The sequence below is a fragment of the Sinocyclocheilus anshuiensis genome, unplaced genomic scaffold (assembly GCF_001515605.1).
Source record: "Sinocyclocheilus anshuiensis isolate Anshui unplaced genomic scaffold, SAMN03320099.WGS_v1.1 scaffold1045, whole genome shotgun sequence".
NCBI lineage: Eukaryota > Metazoa > Chordata > Actinopteri > Cypriniformes > Cyprinidae > Sinocyclocheilus > Sinocyclocheilus anshuiensis.
In genome coordinates, this window is record NW_015555799.1 from 977,512 (window position 1) to 1,000,489 (window position 22,978).

The window sequence follows — 22,978 nt, forward strand, 5'->3', positions numbered from 1 at the left end:
TTACACACAGAACGCAATATAATACAAATAAAGTCAAATAATGAAACGCCAATTGTATTACTAATCAAATAATGGTTAGAAATAAAGACGTGCGCTCTCTCTCTCTCTTCTCCAAACACTGGATGTGCTTCAGTCCCTCCCCTTTCGGTCTGCCATCACCCTCCTCTACAATCCAGTAAAGTGATGCTCGGCGCCTCCTCCTCGTTTCTCAGCAGCAGTCCGACTCTCGATCTCTACATCCGGAGCTGCACTGCTGTCGGATATTTCCTCCTCAGCTCTGCGTTTACACTCGACCCTTTCTCTGATGCTGTTCAGCCAATCGAACCTCCGGATTTCTCTCTCTCGAGTATGAGAAGGACCGATGACCCATCCGCACAACAGAACCAGAGCCAGCATGAGCCGCGCCGCCGGACCCGGAGCCTCAACATAACTTTAAAGCAGCGCGGAGCGTCAGATTCCCGACACACGGGTGAAGCAGTTTCAGGTGAGTCTTTAAGGTGCTTTCACTGAGCTGGACGTTAAATGTGTGAGCGATGGCGCGCTGGGCGCGTGTGAAACTGAATGTTGGAGGGATGTTACATGCAGCACTTCATGGAGGTCCTGCGCGGCCAGTACATGATGATTCTTGAGAGGGTTTTCTGCACGGATTTGAACCGGACTAGTTCTGCAGATGCTTGACGATTTGAGTAACCAACGCGCGCGCGCGCGTGTGTGAGATCTGTTTTCAGTCCACGCATTGCTCATTGTTGCAAGTTTGGTTGCGGATTGATGTAGATTTGGTGTATGTGTGGGGGGTTGATGCTGTTTTTTTTTTTCTCTCTCTCTCTCTCTCTCTCTGCTGAGTCAACTCACAGCCTAAATGCCCATTAGTGCACAAAGCATAAATGAAGTCTCATCACTATTAGAGAATGACACCATATGTCTTCAGAGATGCTGAATGAATAATTCCGCTTTGCATTCAGTAATGTCTTTACTCAGCAACTGCACATTCAGGACAAACATGATAGCTAGAACACTGCTTTCGCCTTTGTATGTTTCCTGCTGCATCTGCAAAGTCAATAAACATGTGCACTGCAGTAGAAAGCACAACAATCTCCATCCTCAGGCTTGAATCGCACCGGGAACGTGATGCACAAGGAAGCGTTCACACTCGCATTAAGCTCGGATGTGTTGTGGCGAGGAGCGTGTGTTGCTGGTGGAAAGGGGGCAAATCTTCACGGCTCTGCCACAAACGGCGTGTTGAAGGCATGGAGAGGCTCAAAGCTGGAGGTGAACTTGTGTGAATGTGTTTCTGATGCTTAACTGTTGGGGGAGCTCTCGCACTTTTGCGCTTGATGTCAAATGTGACTTTGAAGCTTTTGGTAATTGAGTGAATATGATGGACACAAAGGCTCAGCCTAGAGTCCTAAAGAGTTTTTTTGTTTTGTTTTCCGGGATGCATCCCATTACTGGTGCAGTGAATCAAACCTGGTCGATATGCACTTTTCATCTGGTCATATTAGGCAAAATTATGACGCCCGTCAATTTTAGTGATCAGTCCACAGCATGCTTTTAGTGGCCTAATTTGGATTGTATAGCAGGGATGCTTTTTTTCAAACCCTAATTATGTGTTATTGATTTTTTGATTCCATTAATAGCAAAATAACCAGTTTGCATTATCCGAGCAATGCAATTTTATTCGCTCACTTGTGCAATAAATGCATGCTAAGCTAGACACATATGAATGTCCAATTAAGCACAAACAAGCCACACTTGTGACCATTTGATAATGTCAGCAGAAGCTCCAGGCGACTCAGTGTCACTCACCCAATACAAACTGGTCCAGGTGCGTGTCGCAGCCTGACGTTCTCCTCCGCACCTGCCGGTACCTGTTCTGATCGTCATTCGCCAAGGCAAATAAAGGACGGTCTGCATACAGAGCCTCTCTCAGTTCGTCTCGGACCACAGACGTGGAACTGTGGACTCTTGATCTACACCTAGGCCAAGACAAGAATATCAACGACGAGGCTGCTTTGGCAGAGGGAATAATGAGCACTGTCTCATGCTGGCAGGAGTCGCATTGGCTGCCATGTGAAAGGGTGCAGCTGGGGGTCTTGGCGTCTTGGATCTCAGGATGAATCGTGTGCTACTGAACGCCTGCTTGTTTATTGTGCTGGTCTGTAGTGTCATAAAGATGACAAGGCTCAGATGCATCCATCAGCTCCGACTGCTGCCTAGTATTTATGTTTATGTGAAAGCTGAGGTCATGATATGAGACTTAAATGTTGGAAATTAAGATTTTAGTATGCATAACAAACATGGATTTATTATCCAACCAATGTGAACTACAGATTCAAGATACAGAGGAGACCGGGGCTAGTTGTCACACTTTTTACTTCAGTGATTTTTTTTTTTTTTTTTGTGAAAGTCAGTGTACAGAAACATTTACACTGTTATGGGATTACTCAATTTTACAAAAAAATGTAACAGTGTGACAATGTTGCAAACATATCAGTGTAACAATATGACTCCCAGGAAGGGACATAATTTGGAATGCTGGCTATTATTTATGTATCTATAAAAAAAAAAAAAAAAAAGTAAAAGCTAAGGTGATGATGAGACTTAAATGTAATATTAAAATATTAGTATTCATAACAAATATGGATTTATCATCCAACCAACAAATACTATAGTTTTAAGATGTAGGGGAGACTGGGGCAAGTTGTCACACTTTTTACTCCAGTAAATATTTGTCCACGTGGATTTATTTGTGAAATTCGGTGAACATACTTTGACTACAAAAAAACTGTTGATCATTTTCATTGTTATTGTCCAGAAAAAAATATTGCATGTACAACACACTGACTCTGATATAGTGGGGCATGTTGTCACACTGTATGGGGCCAGTTGTTACAATGGTAACCTGCCATTAAAGGCATAATTCCCCCAAAAAAGGTAATTATGTCACTTACAAGAAGATATTATTGAAGAACATTGGTAACCAAACAGTTTTGGTGCACAAAAAAAAGTCATGGAGGTTTGGAACGACATGTGAATGATTATTTTTGGGTGAACAATTCCTTATTTTAAATCAACATTTAAACAGTCAAATAGTTATGCATCACAAAACATGACTAAATACTAAATATATGATTGCATGATGATTAGATGTGAATACGCACATTAGGTTTGCCATTATTACCCAAAGTCCTCTGCTTTTATTGGCAAAGACACATCGTAATTTCCGACTAGCGCGGCACATGTCATTACAGCATCACAGAGGCGAGAGCGTCTCTGGTGTTCTGATTAATTCAAGACTTTAAGCAGATAATACCAGCACTTCTCTCTCTGGGATATGGTAAAAAGTCATAGTAAAAAGTCGATCTCTGGGTTTCAGTGATTTGAGTAATCTCAGAACACCTTGTGTTAACAGAAATTAGCTTGCTGCTAAAATTAGCCCGCTGATAATAATCCTTCTATGCTAATATAAAATCAGCACGGGGAACACTAAATGAATATCACCGGATCAATTGATCCAGCCTACAGAATTCATCTCAGCCTTGTAGCATTAATATAGATGCCAAAATCAAACATTTATGGGTCAAATATTACTGAGAGATCCTCCAGTGACATGAGCCGGTGTCATCATCAGTCGTCTTGGCAGGATTTCCACGTAATTAGAGGATCTTCACGGTGTGTTTCATCTTTGACGTTTTTAATGGTTATTGCTGTACTGTAGTTACAGTACTTATGCCTTTAATGTCATATGATGGAAGCTCAGCATTAAATTATGTCAAATTGATTGACTTCACGGGCATAAGAGATCTTAGTACAGTAGAGATCTGTTCAGAAATCCTAATGCCTTCAGAGGGGACTAAAGAAACACAACCTCATAAGAGGGTGATTTGAGATGCTCTACACATAGGAAGCAATAATGTGAGCTGCACAAACAGATTTCATTTGGTGGCCGTCTTGGGAACGCTGTCATTTCAGTCATGCAAGTAAAGCTCCTATGTAATTAAAAGAGAAAGAAAGAAAGAAAGAAAGAAAGAAAGAAAGAAAGAATGAATAGAACAATAATGACATTAAATATGATTAGTTTTATTCATATCACAAGATTAAATTTATTCATTTAAAATTTATATTTATTTGGAATTAACTTAATTTGACATAACTGTTTTATTCAGTTCAGTGTGCTTCTGTAAGGATAGGCAGTTGGCAGATTTTAAAGGTAATTTTATTTTATTTTGTTTTGTTTTGTTTTATTTCTATACTTGAAACAGGACATGCTTATTATTTTATATCAGTTAGTATAACACCAATATTTTAGTTATGTTTGTTTAACTATGTTTGTAAGTCAGTATTTTGATGTAGTATTTTAAAAATGTAGTATTTGCAAAAAAAATAAATAAATACTGTTTCAGCATTGGTATTTAGTATTTATTATTATTATTATTATTGTTAACAAAAACGAATACTAAAACTAATAATACTATTTTTGGTTCTTGGATATATTATAATATTATTTGGGATTTTGATCATGATTGGTGCTGTTATTTATTTATTATTATTATTATTTTTAAATACATACTTTTATTTAAATAATTTACTTAATTTGACATTGCAGTTTTATTCTGTTCAGTGTGATTTCTATGCAGTTTAAAGTTCATTTTTATACCTTAAATAGATCATGGTTATAATTTTATATCAGGTTGTTTTCCATTCATATTTTAGTTATGTTTGCTTTTACAATTCCAGTCCCTTTTCAGTCAACAGACAATGTTTACATTTAGTTTTATTGTTTGTTTATGTCATTAACCCTACATCTCCATCTTTATAATTTCCCTCATAATTTCTTTGACAGCACAAGTGCATGTTGCACTGGTTGATTGCATTCACTGTGACACTGTGAAGAATAATTTTATCTAAAATGTTTCCGTTCATATTTCAGCTGCCTGTGAGAATTGCAACTAGATTGTTCTGGGCATAGGGAGTTTTTGATTAAGCTATTAAGTATATTAGCTTTTATGAAAGTGGCCAATCTGACTGCGCCGCGTCCTCTGTCCTCTGTTTCATATCATTTAATAATGTCTCTGAAATAAGTCTATCAGCAAAGATGGAGGAAATATATGCACCGTTCTTTGAAGAGTTGATCTGATTTGTGCAATTATGAGTCAAACGACACTATAGACTAAAACTAGAGGACAGTGTTATGAAAAGAAAGTAAGGACAAAGCAGCTGTTAATGCTGTGGGGTTTTAGATCAAGTCACAACATTGAATTATATGCAACAGTCTGTCTTTGATATTTGAGAACGCTGTAATTGCACATCGCTGTGTTGACAGCTAACCGTCAGTGTATGTCCAGCCGAGCTCCAAACACAACACCAAACAGCACTGCATATTTTTCTTTGTTAGTTACGGTCCATTCATTCGATTGGTGAAGTTTCAAAAGTGCTGATACACCAGGAGTCAGGGTTTGGCTTGTTAGCATGGGTCAGTTAGCTGGTTGAAGACACCATATGTTGTCTTTCTTTACTAGCGACCGTTCAAAAACAGCCATGTATTCCGACAAAATAAAATTTCTTACATGCAACATATACACTTCTGTTCAAATGTTTGAGGTCAGTACATTTTTTTTAAGACATTAGTACTTTTATTCATTAAAGATGCATTAAATTGATCAAAATTGCCAGTGAAGACATTTATAATGTTTCAAAAGATTTATATTTCGAATACATTTATTTTATTTTGAACTTTCTATTCATCAAAGAATCATTAAAAAATAAAATGCATCAGGGTTTATGCAAACGTATAAAGTAGCAAAACTGTTTTCAACATTGATAATAATCAGAAATGCTTCTTGAGCAGCAAATCAGCATATTAGAATGATTTCTGAAGGATCATGTGACACTGAAGACTGGAATAATGACGCTGAAAATTTGGCTTTGATCACAGCAATAAATTACATTTCACTATATATAAATGTAAAAAAAAAAAAAATGGTTATTTTAAATTGTAATAATATTTAACAATTTTAATGTATTTTTGATCAAATAAAAACAGCCTTGGTGAGCAAAACAGACTTATTTCAAAAACATTAAGACATCTTATAAACCCTAAACTTTTGAATAGGATAGTGCAAATAAATTAGAGTAGATGTAATTTTGAGATGCCAGAAAAGAAGTTGAAAACACAATTAAAGATAGTTTGAGACGAATGTGACTTGCACCAACTAGACATTTTAATTGAACTATTCATTATTTCAGTATATTCACTATATTGATCCTGCTTTGGCTTCTTGTGGAATGTGTTTTTTTTTTTTTTTTTTGCCAGAGCAAATATCAAGCAAATAGCTGATATAGCTAGGCATATCATATCTGAAAGGTCATTTGTCCAGTCTTTAATTTTTTTGAAGCATTGTATAAAAGTATGCTGTTGTAGTGAATATTAGCAGGGATGCTCATTACAGCAGTGCTCTTACACTTTTTATCATGTTTTATTCATGTAAATGCATGGGGCATTTCAGTCTTTTAGACTCATATAAATGTGTAGGTAACACCAGGTTGTTCTTGGCATAAGTTAAAGCTGCTGTAGAAATCATTAAGAGGTCATGGCATTGACATGAGAAATGAGATATGTTTGTTCAGAGCATTTGACTGTGGATTGTTTTGTAAATGAGGCACAGAGTTTGCAAAGAGACTTTGTTAAAAGATGCAGTGAATCTGACAGCAGCTACATCACAAAGCAATGTATAAACAATTTGCTAATACTTTATGTATAAAGTATAATGCATTATGCATATATTCATAATGTAGGCTGTAATGCATTATATGTTTTCAGAACTAATTGTAACTTTCATTATATGCATTATAAATGCATTTAACAATTTGCAGATTCCTTGTTACAGCGGAAATTGGTTGTTTGTCAAGTGTTTTAATGCATTATCTAAAGGTGTAACAATTAATAGATAAGTACCAAAATGTATTATAACCGTGGTTACAATTATTCATGAGATCATACAATGCATTATAAGGTGCATTCCAAGACAAAATTAGAGCATTCAAAATAATTTTATAATGCATTATATATAAACAATATATATACCAACAACTGCATAATGCTTTGTCTGTAAATGACTAAGACTATGTTTTTAAAACACATACTCATGTGAACTAGCAGGGGGCGTTAATACCTTTTTCTCATGCATTTTACTGACATTTACTGAAACGCCTTAAAGGAGCCGCCCCTTAAAAATGTATAATTTCAGACACGGGGAAGAATGATGGTTAATCATCATTTTTGTGACTGTTATAATAACATTATAAGTAAACCCCAAGGAAGATACTTCAAATAAATCCATGTCAAGACCCCTTTAAATGCTGATTACATGGTTCTAAGAAGGGAAGCACACGACCCTTCATGGGCGACCAGTGACTGTTTTTGCCTGATCTTCATAAATTATTAAAAGTCATGGTCATTTGCAGCGATTAACCTCCATAATTCATACAATTATGTAATGAAAGGGCTGAATGAAAGTCTGCGCCGTGGCTCCCGACTGTTTAGGCGGTGGGGGAAACACTCGTGACAGAGAAAACCTCGGCACTCGAGCTCGACTAAGGCCCACCAGCTGCTTCAACCTCACCGCTGCCAATGGAGACCGCTGGGATTATTAATAAACAATGGCAACCTGTAGGGGAGAAGAGGTAGATGTAGTTTGCCAGCAGGTTTGACTTCACCTCAGTGTCAGTGCTTTTCCCCAACTGGAGTGGAGAACGGCTGCCAGCGAGCTGGAAAACGAAAGGGCATGAGGAGACATCACACACATGCGTCTTTGCTACAGTAGTGCTGTAGAATTAATGGATTAGCGAATTGGGTCCAATTGTGTAAGCCTTCCCTCCATCTTTGACAAGGGCCTTCATATAAAGTTTCTCTTCCTTGAGTCTCATCCAAAGATTTAGAGTGAGTGAACGATGCAGCTTTCGGGATAGAGATTTGATTTGAAGAGACTTGAAGAGATCTGATCACCCATGCTAAAAACCTTTTGAAGTACATATTTGCGTATAATTGGTATAGGCAAAGTTCATCTCAAGTAGCTTTTCCACTGAATTATACACTAATATGCAGAAGGTGCACAGAGACATTCACACAAACACAAAACACCATCATGGTAACACATTTTAAACAAAATACTTTCAAATGTGGAGTGTCACGCAGGCAATTCTGATAATGTCAGTTTACAGTCTTTGACTGTAAATTATACGTTGATTTGTTCTTTTTTTACGTATAAAAACTGTACAGTTAACAGCATTGTCTGGTTAGATCTTTTACAGTATTTTCCGCTGTATATATAGGCCAAGTATAGGAACTTACTGTTAACCTATTAACAGTTGTTTTTTTTTTGATTGTTTGTTTGTTTTTGTTTTTTTCCCCCCGTTGCATTTCTACAATATTTTACAGTTAAAATGACACACATTTTTTTTACAGTGTACATTTAAGTGATTTTATTAGTGCTGTCAAACGATTAATCGCAATTAATCGCATCCAAAATAAAAGTTTTTGTTTACATTATGTATGTGTGCTGTGTATATTTATTATGTATATATAAATACATACACATGCATGTTTATATTTCATAAAAATATGTTATGTTTATATATTAAATTTATTTATTTATAATATAAATTATATGAATATAAATATAGACATGTACATATTTTAAAAACATATACTGTATGTTTGTGTATGTATATATACATAATAAATATACACTGAACACATATTATGCAAACAAAAACTTTTATTTTGGATGCGATTAATCACGATTAATCATTTGACAGCACTATATTTTTTATTTCTTTAATATTATATTATCTTAAAGTACAGTTTTTTTATATACTTTTAAGGTTTGAAGTAGACTACAAGTGCACATTCAATGAAATTAAGCACACTTCTTTTTTTCACAAGGGTTTTTATTGTCAAAAAAGTCAACATTGTGTTTTATTGTATTCTTTATATTTTGGAAACAGTGCAGAGTAATTGTCAGTTGTGTAATTGTCAGTGTCATACTCAGGTGACCAACACTCATAAGTTTAACACTCATAAGTAACTCAATACCACTTTGATAGCTTGCAATCAGAAATCTCTACATCTAAATGGTAATGGTTTCCTCTCGGCTCTATTATTTGCCTGCTGAGCCAGTTAGAGACCATGTACCAGGGAGAACAGCCATGACTCAGCATAATAAAGCAGCGTCAAGTATCCTCTCCACAAAAAGCCCCAGATCCGCTCGCTACCTGCAATTACTCTCTGACTGACAGCACCTTCGACCGAGATTTACATTTTGCTTTAAAGCGAGCAAGACTTATAATTGAGTCTTAAGAGTAGCTGTTCCTAGATCAGAGGTCACTGAGAGGCAAACTGTTATCGGAAACCACTCAAGAAAAGAGAACAGATAAAAGCAATAAAGTGCTCATTGTGTGTTTTTTTTTGTCCTGCACCAGTACCAGCGGTCGTCTGCTGTTTTCTTCAATTTCTGTAGAGAGAGATGCCTTAGAGATACTCACCCAAAGAAAGAACAACGACAGGTAATCTTTGCCACACTCGGCCTTTATGTAATTGATTAGTTCACACAAAAATGATAATCCTGTCACCATTTACATTCCTCTTTGAAACGAGACATTTAGTGTCTGAGCTTCTGTTATCCACTCTCAGAAATAAAGGTACAAAAGCTATCACTGGGGCGGTACATTTTCAAAATGTACGTTTGTACCTAAAGGGTCCATTTTGGTACCTTAAAGATACATATTAGTACTTAAAGTGTACATATTAGAACCTAATAGAAACAAAAGTGTACCTTTTGAAAAGGTACCGCCCCGGTGACAGCTTTTGTACCTTTATTTCTGAGAGTGTCTATACACTGAAAACAGATGGTGATTTATACTATTAAGCTCCAAAATGATAAAAAAAGCACACAAACAAAGCTTTTACATGTAGGTATCAAATTTTCCAACATGGGCTCATTGGAAATATGTTCTTCTACCTACTCTTTTGCAAAACTTCAAAAAACACCAACAGCTTTTATTCCTGTTTTAATACAAATTATGACTATGGGGCAGATTACTGATGAATAAAGACTTATTTTAATGCAGTTTCTTGCACAATACTATGTTTTGAGCTCAAAACACTTTGACCATATTGCAGGATTTGTAAACTAATACAGTTTGCGTCACATAAGCAGCTTTTCTGATGTAGTAAACTTGCTCAGTAGCGCCCCCGGTACAGCATTACACTTGTAATGTAAAGTACTTGGATACAAGTCCCGTCAAACATGGGTCACGATAAAAGAGCTCAAAGACTTGTAGAAGCAAGATAAAATAAACGTGTCAGTAAATGTGTTTTTATCTCCTGTTTGCTTTTTTTTAATACTAATGGTTAGACTTATGCTAGGGTTTAGTGTTGCTGGTATTTTATTTTCAAATGCAGTAAAGCAGTAACCTTTTAGTGCCACTCAACGGACATTTCATTTCCAAACTGTTGTTATACATACAACAACCAATGTAATGAAATGTTCTGCTCTTCTATAAGCGCCACCTACTGTCAGTGAATTTGCATATTCATTCAGCCTAAATACAGTTGTTGGAAAAGAAGCACATAATAAGGTAGCTATAATTCATTTATGGCATATCGAAGAGCCTACGATAGAAATAGTGTGCATGGCCATTACTGCAATATATTACAGAGCACGTCTAATAAAATGCTTTTTAAGGACTGGCAGTATGACTCACTAACCCTGGAATGGAAAACAGAAGTTAAGACATTCTTATTTTATGTTTCAAAAAGGGCTGAACATTAGAGTTTGTAAATGATGATGAAATGTTGATTTTTAGGTGATCTATTCCTTGACATGCCTGCAATAAATATCAAAATAATAAAGGGTCACAAAAATGGTCGGTTTTGTAGAGTCTCCTCGTATAAAATATTGCCTTGGCCTCGGGCTAGTTAATATTCTCTCTTCATCTGGCCTTTGGATGAGCCTTCGATATTGCTCCATTGTAGTTCTGCTGCTTTTAAGCCGTTCACAGACAAGCTTCAAAGTGGAGGAGGCCGAAGCTTCAGAGAATGTTGTTAGTCTGTTTTTTTTCTAAACTAAAGGGCAATATCAGCTCGGAAAGAGAGAACAGAAGCAGAGAGAGAAGTAGAAAGCTTTCGATTTGATCCGCTGGGACTGAAGCAGTGACGTGAGAGCCCCGGCTGAGCTGCGACTGTGGCAGTGTGCTTGATTTCCCCATAATTACCCGGAGTATTTTTGCCCTCTGTTTCTGCCCCTGCCTCCGTTGAATGGAGCAGCTATTCTTTAATCTTGTCACTTCTCAGGACTATGGAAGTGGGTATTGGAAGTACCTATTAGAGGAAGGAAATTGCACAGGGCTCTCCCTTTGGCCCTTCCAGATGGTTTGAGAAATGATGAAAGAGAGGGTCATGGGAGAGAAGGAGCGCTGGACTAAAAGTATGGAGAGACTCTGATGGCGCAGAACGCCCCGAGTGACGCTATACGTCGCCATCGTCCAAATGCAGATTTGGAGAAGAGTAATGAAAGGAAGCATACAGCAGTACAGACAAAACTAGCTTTTTCTATATATGAAGAGTTCATTTGCAAAAACCGATAAACGGCACTTAAAAAAAAAAGAGCTGATTGCCATGCATGATTCTCCATATATAGCGCAATCTGAACCCTAAACACGTTTTGTCAAAAAAGCCAGTTTTGTCCACATTCAAGGCATCGCGAGTTCACGTTTTACTGTAGAAACCCTTGTTGTTTTTGAACAGAAGCTGATAAGTCCATTTTAGCGAATCAGCGCACTGTAGTCAGGTCAGGTGACAAGGCTACTTTCACTTTGAAAAGACGAGCTAGCTGAGAGGAGTTTCGTCAAAGTTGACTAAAAGTGATCGAGGATGGATAATTTCGACGAACTTGATGAACCTGCATACTTAAAACATCATGCTTTTACTTTAAAAATCAAATTGTGTAAATGATAAGACTTGTTGTTAGAGAATATATATTGAATGTAATTGATGTTTTCCCTTCCCTTTTGACAATGTATTTATTTTTTTATTTAAATTATTATTACATTTAATGAGATTTATGCTTAAAGCGAAAAAAAAAAAAGACATTATTCTCTAGTAAATTTGTCTTAGATTTACTGGAACATAATCAAATATTTGTATCAAACTTTAATCGGAATGGCCTTTTTTTTGCAGTGAATGTAGACTGTACATCAAAATATGTAATTTAATTTATTTGTTTTTTTTTTCAGTGAATGTAGAGTGAATGTCAAACTACATGTGTTTTATTTTAATGATTTATTTTTTTATTTTTTGCAGTAAATGTAGAGAGGACGTATAATGCACTCCTTTTCCTTAATAACACAGCATGGTGTATTTAAAGACCTGATGAATCAAGTGAACATATATATATATATATATATATGGGATTTATAGACATGCTCACTTGACAAATGTTGTTGAGCCAGAGTCACTGTGCCAAGTCTTCTGTGTTTTACAAGCTGAGTATTAGCTAGTGAGCCAACAGCAGCTTTATAGAGAAACTACACAAGCTTTGTTATGGTCATCTTAAATACGACAAGAAATGGGTGCCGTGACCAACTTTACTACCATATTGTGAACTCACAGATTGGGACTTGATTTAATCCAATGGTTGTTGTTTGGATTGTGAAAAGTAAGTGTTTCATACTGAAATGGAGGGGATATAACAACACACACACACACACGAATATGGACTGTTCATCATTGACTGTAGCTGAGGTACTGCATTTAATTAATGCAGAATAAAAATAGTGTAGACAAAATGAGAACGAGATGATTCATGATTTGTCATGAAAATAATGCAACAGTCCTAAAAACAGGCTTCATTCATTCTTTAGGCAAAATATAATTTTTGCTTTGATTTTGGAGAGAAAACTGATTCCTTTGAGATTCAGCAAAAAACGCAGTTATCATCAAATTACTTAAGTTTGCCATTAAAATTAGCAAAATATTCTCTTTCATCAACTCTAATACTGAATTATGAAGTCATTACAAAGTTTTAATTCCATTTCTATTTTTAAATCTGGGTTAGTGTGCTAGCTTTGGGCTTGGAAGTGTGAATTGAGTGGCTTTGGCGTATGATTTTGTATCCGGGCGAGAGGTTTGGGCTGTTTGTGCTTTGGCCCATTGTGTGTGGTGTGTGTGGTTCACATACTTCACACGATCTGACATTCAAGACAGGCGTGTTTCTGTGCGGTGTTTGACAAGCACAAGCCTGCTGATTCAGCGTGCTCACACACACACACACACACACACACACACACATCTATTTTCAGATCATAAACTATCACATCAACGTGGTCCGTTTGACCCTGTAATGATTCGGTGAGCTCAGCGGAGGGTATCGCTGACTTTACCGCAGTCAACAACAACCAGAAAAGATTTCAGTTATTCAGTCTGAAAGTGCCCAAGAACATTGCATACTTCAACTGTAAATTGCCTGAAAATGCAAGTGTTGAGCAAACCTGATTTTGCTCAAAAAACAACTGTTGGAGTTATCTGCTTTTGCTATAAAACAAACTTTTAATATGTATAAAAAAACATACTTTCAATGAATTTCTGAAAAAATAAAATAAAAATGGAGTTATCGGTTTTTGCAAATTAACTCTTCAAATATTATATATACGCTGTAGCCTAGATTGTCATCCACACACACACACACACATCTATTTTCAGATCATAAACTATCACATCAACGTGGTCCGTTTGACCCTGTAATGATTCGGTGAGCTCAGCGGAGGGTATCGCTGACTTTACCGCAGTCAACAACAACCAGAAAAGATTTCAGTTATTCAGTCTGAAAGTGCCCAAGAACATTGCATACTTCAACTGTAAATTGCCTGAAAATGCAAGTGTTGAGCAAATCTAGTTATGGCGCTTTAGCTCAAACGGTTTAACGCTGAGACGCTCAGCATTAAGTCAGAAACTCATTACTGCATCTGTCCTCAAATTGGATCATGTGTGTGTTCGTGATTTCAAAATAGTAATATGTAAGCTTACAGCTTTTAGTTTCACACCAGAAGTGTGTTAATTTTAATAAAGCTGTTGGATCACAGCCCATGGGGTTTAGGGGTCAATGCATGACCATTTATTATAGCTAATAAATACTTATAGAGTAAATGCGGCTCTTGTTGCATTTGCGTTGATCTTATAATATCACTCTCCTGCAGCACTTTGATAATTCAGCGTTTTTTCCCTTTCAGTATCTATAAACATCACGGGTAAACCTCCAGGCATTAAATGTGTCCTGTGATGAGCGGCATTACTGATATCTCGGTCGTGAGGACTGATTGCACGGCTCTTTAAATTAGTGTGTGCCTTTGATTCTCTCTTGAGGGCTTTATGAAGATGATTAGGCTCCGGGGAGTGTGTGGAGACTCAGTGTTCAGTGGCACAGGGGTCACGCGCCTCTATTTTAGGCTGTAATGGAGCAAATCTTTAAAGTATGTCAATGCGAGTGGCATGCTTTGAATCCGTGTATTATAAATCAATGCTAGAGAAATCAAAACTGCAATCATTGCGGCTCTCAGCCGTGCCAAAGGTGGATGATGAGGTAAAGTTTTATATGTTACTGAGCTTTGATTGGATTTTCAGCATCATTACTCCAGTCTTCAGTGTCACCTGAACCTTCAGAAATCATTCTAATATGCAGATTTAATGTTAATGTTACATTAAATTACATTTAATTTAACGTAAATGTTCATTTAACCTATATTCATTTATTCCTTTCTATTTTATGTTTTTATTTAACAACTTGTAAACCTTTTGCATTCCTTTCAGGCAAAATGAATATTTGCCTACAAAGCTAGTTTCAAGAATGCGAGCAGAAGTCTTAATAATAGTGACATAAATTCAGTAAAGTGTGTCTTAACGGTTGACTGGAAGTGCATTTGATTTTTGACCCAGAGAACAGATATTAATACGGCCCTTTACATCTTTCTTGTAATTGACTCGAGACTCTTGTGACATGATTTAGATTGGATGTTGCTCATATACTGTATACATTACATACGGACATATGAGACCTGATATGGAATATGCAGGTTTGATACATTTACAGTCTGAGCCATCAGCATGTGTGATCTAGCAGTGTAAGTGTGGGCAAGTGGAGCATGAAATACTCGCTTCATTTGGTAAATCTGCTTCTTCTGCCGAGTCTAGTGGCGTCAAACTTTATCACTGTGCTATTGACCTTGTCAAAGCTGAGACGACTCTTTGAGTTCCTGTTCCTTTTATTGGCGGTTAGTGTTTATATCTGCCATGAAACCAAGCTTAGCTGTCTTCATAATCATATTTGTCCTAATTTGAAGAGATGATGATTATTATTACCATGGGAGCTCTTGACACCAGGGTAATCGCGGTGCTGAACTGCATCCAGCTCTGCTTCCAGACGCTCTGGAAGAGTGAAAAAATAAAATAAAATAAATAAAAAAATAACATGAATTACTGTGAGGACTTTAATTATGCTGAACCTGAACAAACAACATAATCAATAGTAGATAAATCCAATGAACTTGGCTACTGGAGATTCCTGGACTCTCAAATATAACTGAACGTTATGTTGCAGTGTTCCAGATTCAAAGTTCAGCTCTATTGACAGCATTTATGGCAAATTGTTAATTATCAGAGAAAATAATTCACATAGTCGGATCAGAAGGCATGATTTTGCTTTAATATTTTTCTAAATGTTTCTATTTTCCTGCACTGTTACAAATGAGACACAGATTCTTCTACATTCTATTTTAAAAGGCAACTAATGGCATAATGCTATTGAAACTTTGAAAACATTATAATTGCTGTGCATTTATTTATTTTACAAGCTCATAGTATCTGAGAGACTACATTGAATATTTGTACTTTTATAGAAGTATTGTTCAGACCACAGGATCATTTTGAACAAACTACTGAATTAAGTTGTGAGAAAAGCATCTTTACAACTTACACTTTACGGTCCCACTTTATGTTAGGTGTCTATGTACTTACATCAAAATAATGAATTGTTTAGTACAATGTATGCATTGTGTATATGTTGCATTGCAAATCACTTTTGCTGCTGTTGAGGTGGTGTTAAGGTTAGGACTGCTTTGGTGGTCTGGTTAAGTTTAGGTTAGGTTTAAGGGTGGGTTAAAGGGTAAAGGTCAACAATGCATTTATAGATGTAACTACAGAAATTAATTACAGAAAGGTATCTTTAAATGCAAGTACAGTGTAAAAACATGTATGTACACAATAAGTGCATTGAATCAAATTATTAAATGTAAGTAGACAATCTTGGAGGAGAGAATAGATTACAGCTGACTGTCTTAAAAATTAGCTATTAATGCTCCAGCATGCTTTTTTGTCACTTTCATGCAGATTTGGAAGCTGTGCGAGATAAATTAAATCAAACCACTGGCTTGCTTCATGAATATTCATGAAATCTGTCAGCACATAAGTGTGGCATATTTCACCTAAAGGTGTAGATCTGTGGCAAGCGGCCTGAGCTTACGCTACCATCTGCCTGCCGTCCCAGAGGAGCTCTGATTTATGGAGCGTGCCGCTCTGCTCTCATCCGCTCGTTTCCCTCAAAATCATGCTTAAATAAGAACAATGGGCCGGTTGAGCGTGTATTAAAGGTCCGGTTTAAGCGAGAGGGATTGAGCCACACACTGAGACACGTCTGAGCTTGGGAGGGAAGCAAAATGAAGGATAAACAGCATGCTATGTGGAAATTAGGTCACAAAAAACTCGGGCTGAAAATCAAGTAGCAGCCGGATCGAAGCTTCTCTTCGTGACACACCAGAGGTCCTATCCCACGAGAGAGCTACATCTGTTCACCTCCCGCCGTTAATAACAAACAAGCTCACAGATGCGGGAAACTTCGGTCGTGGAAGGTTGAGGCCGCGTGGCGTTGCTTCGAAGAAAGTCAGTGAGTAAAAAGTGCTGGCCAAACATTTTCTCCAGTCGTATTTTTAGGCCACCGTCGTGATACACGGCTGGCAGAGCGGGACAGTCTACGAAACAAATGTTAGCTTGTGAAATTCCAGCGTATTACAAAGCAAGCGGAGATGACAGCGCTGTTCTTTCTGGCTTGAAAGCCAGTTTTTATAGGGCAGGAGTAAACGACTCATCCATCTCAGACTCTGATAAGCAGGGCAATTTCCAGCCAATATTTGCTGTGATAAACTATGCCCTGCAACCTGCACACAACTGCCTGGTTACACTAACTAGTCCAACAGGGTAATGTGACCCTGCAAAGAGCAAACCAAGGCATTATGTGCCATCACACACTCTCATAAAAAGGTACAAAAGCTGTCACTGGGGCGATACCTTTTCAAAAGGTACACTTTTGTACTAATATGTACACTTTAGGTACTAATATGTACCTTTCGGAGATGACGAAAGTACACACATCCTTCACTCAAGTAGAAGTACAGATACTCACGTTTTAAAATACTCTGAAGTACTGACTACAATTTTTTACTCAAGTTAAAGTAAAGAAGCTCTGACATGTACTGAAGTAAAAAGTAGCCATTACTACTACCTGTTTTAGTGTCACGCTGGAAACCGGATCTCATATCATATTAATACATGAATATAAAGAACTTAAAATTCAAATTTTGTTAGCTAATGAATGTACCCAGGCTGAACAACCACCATGTAGAACACAAGCAGAGAAAAAACATTTGACATCACCTAGGCCACATTCTAGATTGTAGGGTGATTCTGCCTCTACTTTTTAAAGAGATTACTTATTATGGGAATAATACACTTTAAAAGAATATACTTAAGTGTAAACTTATTATGATTAAATTATGATGCTTTAAAAATGGCAAAATTTAGGTGAGTTATACTGTACATTTTATTGAAATGCAAACAAAGTAATGTTTTCAGATGCTTAATTACATGTTAATTGCAATTAAATAAAATATTGTTTAACTTTATATTAAATGCAATTAGCTGAGTGTTTTTGTCCCATTTTTGGGATTTAAGTACATCTTTGCATGTAATTGTATAATCACTTCTATTGTCTTTGAAATATTGTTAAAGTTACTGCTGAATGTACTGACAAGCATTTATGATGAACTAAAATATACTTTAATGTCACTTCTATTGAAACGTGTATGGCATGCATTTAAATATATTTGTAATGGCATATTTGAAATGATGAAGTTGCAATTTAGCTACATGTCAACTTTAAATGTAATAATGAATAGCCCACTACTGTTAAAATTATAAACATGTGCTTTAGTATACTAGTTAACACATCAAAATAAGTGTACTTCTTTAAAAACATGGCAACAGATTATTAAAACATAATGACTTAAAATGTACTTGAAAAAAGTGTACTTTTTAAAATTGTAAATAAGTGTGTTGAATCAGTCATAAAAGTGTCTCTCTTTAAGTGCTCTTAAGTGGCCTTTTATTTAAGTAATATTGGTTACACTTTATTTTAAGGTGTCCTTGTTCCAGTGTAATTATACATATAAGTACTCAGTAATATTAATTAACTACATGTACTTACTACATGTTTAGGTTTAGGATTAGGGTTTGGTTTAGGGTTACGTGCATGTAATTACGCATAATTAGTTGTTATCATAATAGTAAGTACATGTAACATGTGTAACAAGGACACCTTAAAATAAAGTGTTACCGTAATATTAAATGCAAGTATATTATAAAAAAAAAAAATGTAACTACATGTGCACATTCAATACAGTTTAGCACTTTCTTTTTTCACAAGCGGTGCAATGCTAACAGTTAGCAGCTTTTTAAATTACTAACTCTAATTAATAGTGAAAGTGATGCTTGACCCAAACTCTCTTGATTGATTGAGTCAGCAGTTGACATGTAAGTCAGCTAAAGCAAACAGATCACTGTTTTAAAAGACCATTTCACATGTGCTTTTACACACACTCTTCATGCACACAAAGACTATTGCGTATATGTATGCGATTAATGTAACCCGGACTCATGTCCAAACTGTCACAGATGTTCGTGCACACATATAATGCTCATTTTAGCCTTCACTGCTGATATAGTCAGAGGTTCTTCTAGCGTCTTCTACCATTCACACATGTGTAGAGCCTCATCAGAGCCGCGTCATTTCAGTCCACAGTGGACTTGTGCTCTTGTTCAGGGACCGTCGGGTGAAGATCACGCGTGACATGCGGCAGAAGTCAGTGTGTGTTCACTGTTGCAACCTTTCAGCACAGATCACGTCTCACAAACACGCTGCAGGAAAAAACCCGCTGCTCTTCTGGATCAACACATGAACAACATGGAAAATAACAGGGCAAATCTCTGTGAGGAGGTTTTAGTTAAACGTTGGCCATTAAAACCACTGATTTAAGGACTCAGAAAAACATAACATAATCATGCATGTCTGTATTGCATGTCTGATAAAACAGGCAAATGTTTAAAATGGTCATATGCTAATGCTAATGTTAATGCTAAACTAATAAACATACAGTAGCTAAGGCAGGCTGACACATCAAACATTCATAACATGTTCCCAATTATTTTGCTGTATGCGAATGTTTTAACAAAAAAACTGATTTAAATTTTGCAAGCGAAGACACCCTCAGATTTGGTCATTTTGAGTAATTTCAGTAAACTGATTGTTTCGATTCAAAGTTTTGATTTAAAAGTTGTATCATAACTATAGTGATGGGAAGATTGGATAATTTGATCAGTTTGATCTTTGAATCTTGTTCAGTAAAATAAACTAATCTTTATTCATTTCTTTCATTTGACTGGAGTTAAAACTTTGATGATTTCTGTTTGCGATGTGACAGTCGTGGGTTTGAGTCGGAATTGTACAAGTTGTGAGGATTTCAGTCAAACTGAAGGAAACTCATGTAAAGATGGTCACGTGTCCTTGGGCGCAGTAAACAGCCTGCTAGACTGGTTTTGAGAAGCACATGATTCTCCTCCACAGGGCGAGTGGGTGGAATGTTAAGTGCCTCGTCCCAGTATGAGCTTACAAATGACCGCGGGAGTCGAGCGATTAGCATATCTGTTTAAACATGCTGACAAAAGAGACACATGGTGTTCACCATCGGCAAGGAATGGAGAAAAATCCCTGTCCTTCCTCCGTCAGCCATTTGTTTTCATGAAACTTCCATTTGCTTGATGAAAACGGAAAGGAAAACAAAGCAATTGCACAAACGCAGGTTCAGCCATCCATAAAACACAACATCATTTGCCGTGGCATTTAGCCACTACACTTTCACATAACCAGTCCTTTAACAGCACAGACTGCTCGACTCCACTGCAGCTTAAGGTGCTTTCAGGACCTGCTGGAAAGTTAATATTTGCATGTTGTGTAGTAGTAATTACAATGTCAGGTGCAATTAATACTGTTTTTAATCAATCAATCAATCAGTCTATCTATCTATCTATCTATCTATCATCTATCTATCTATCTATCTATCTATCATCCATCAATCTATCATCTATATGCAGTGTTGAGAAAAGTTACTTTTAAAAGTAGTGCATTAAGTATATAGTATAATTTTGCTGTAAGATTTTTTTGAAATGCAAATTTGATCACACTTTAATCTACGGACCAATTCTCACTATTAACTAACTATTAACTATGACTTTTGCCTCAATAAACTCCTAATTTGCTGCTGATTAATAGTTAGTAAAGTAGCTGTTAAGCTTAGGTATGTGTAGGATTAAGGGATCTAAAATATGTTCATGCAGAATAAGGCATTAATATGTGCTTTAAAAGTACTATTAAACAGTAATATGCATGCTAATACGCTCCCCGATAGCACATGTACATCACAGAGACGTCTATTTGACGTCTGCATTTACATCTGCAAGATGTATTTTTAGAGTGTTTGCTCATCTGCAATATGTCTACAGGACGTAGAAAATGTATTTAAAGGGGTCATATGACGTTGCTAAAAAGAACATTATTTTGTGTATTTGGTGTAATGAAATGTGTTTATGCGGTTTAAGGTTCAAAAAACAAATTATTTTCCACATACTGTACATTATTGTTTCTCCTCTATGCCCCACCTTTCTGAAACGCGTTGATTTTTACAAAGCTCATCCGTCTGAAAAGCGAGGTGGGCTCTGATTGGCCAGCTGTCCAGTGCGTTGTGATTGGCCGAATACCTCAAGCGTGTGACGGAAATGTTACGCACCTTACCATATTGTGATGCCCTGTCCGGCCGGAGCAACGAGTCAAAAACCTTAAAACCCATTATAAACGAGGCATTTGTTGCATCCAGTGGGGACATAATTACGGATTATAATGACTTATACTGTCTTTTCACGCATTGCGTTGCATCGCGCAAACATAAAACCATGTCTGCATTTGTGATCGGAGAAATGACAAACAACAAGCCCTACTCTACGCGTTATGCAAATCTTCCCACATCATAGACATGTGGGGGCGTGTTTGACTCTCTTTGGATTTGAGACTTTAGTCTTTGCAACTTTACAGATCTTCTTTATGCACCAAGAGATTGTAACACTGCAAAGAGAAAGGACAAATTTAAATTGCATCATATGACCCCTTTAAGATGTTTACGATTTAGAATGTATGTAAAACTGACATCTTAAAGATGTTTGTACACAGCAGATGCTTTCCAGATGAAGCAATCTTTATAAGTTCCTTTAAATCTTGCTGACGTGCATGTGCTGTCTGGGCTACTAGTTAATTAGAATTGGTCCTTAAAATAAAGTGTTACCATGAAATTTAAGTTAACACTTTATTTTATTTCATTGTTAATGTAACTTCATAATGCAACTAATATCTAACATGGGTGGATTTATCTGAAATAGATGACACCACAATAAATAACAACAACAACAACAATAATAATAATAATAATAATCATCATCAATGGATTACAACCCAAAGTCACGAGATAATGCTTATTAAAAACAAATAACTTTTGTGAATCTGAAGGGGGATTACGGTTGAATTATCTTTTGTTTAATTGAATTCGCTACAAGCCTAGCATGGCTAATTTATCTGGAACAAACTCCCCAACACCTTGACCGGCCAAGCTGTCGGTCTGAGTGCGTTAATTACTTGGCTTTACGACAGCGGCCATCCCGCTCAGAAGCACCCGGGCCAAATGACCCGTCCACCGCAGCGGTTCCGCTCACAGGCGTTTCTGTCTCTCCATCGATCATCCTGGTCTCCTCCCCTCGCGGGCCCATAATTCACTGGCCAGGTAAATTGGAACAATAAGTCAGACCATTAGTGAATTAGTTTGTTTTGAAAATCGTGCATTGATCTGGGCCCTGCTGATTGGGTTGAGGCAGGCGTGGGCATTTAATTATCCTGCTGAGAGTGCTGAGCTCAGACTCCTGAAGGTCAGACTTCTGTGAGAGTTGCGTGAATGCGCTGCGAGGGCTGTTTGCACGCATTCGTTCGGTCACTCAGACGCCAGCGGCTGTAATTGGCAGCGCGTTTGTGTGGTCGTCCGCAGAGGTGTGCGCAGTCCTGGAACGCTTTCATAATTGTGACTCCTCGTAATCTGAACTCGACAAATTGCACTACACTAGCTCTACTCTCCCCCGATTAGCTCTCCCCCACAGTGCAGCGTGTGATATGATTACAAATGTGATATAAAATCATATAAAACAAGAGCGCGGTCAGAGTCCTGCTGGTCGGCCGGTGGCTTCTCGAGGGATTGAGTTTCTGTGGCAGATCGCCCAACGCCTGGCAGCACTGCTGTGATAGAAAATCATTTTCTAGTGCTTGCTCATATATGCAAGAGAATCATAGTTACAGTGTTCACTCTATAGTTTCCTGAACATATGTAGTTTTACATTTATGTGCGAGAAATATATGATGTAGGCTACAATTGCAATTATATGAATTGCAGATATATAGGCCCACACACACACACACACACACACACACACACACACACACACACACAC

The 22,978-nt window shown here is 37.1% G+C and overlaps 1 protein-coding gene across 1 annotated transcript in view; it reads left to right on the top strand.

Annotated features, from left to right (window-relative positions):
- Nucleotides 1-208: 208 nt before the first annotated feature.
- The window catches only part of LOC107674904 (BMP/retinoic acid-inducible neural-specific protein 1-like), a gene marked incomplete at its 3' end in the record, with an annotated part of 166,845 nt that continues 144,075 nt past the window's right edge, over nt 209-22,978 (top strand). The window contains exon 1 of the mRNA XM_016469048.1: nt 209-484. The remainder of the gene's footprint in view (nt 485-22,978) is intronic.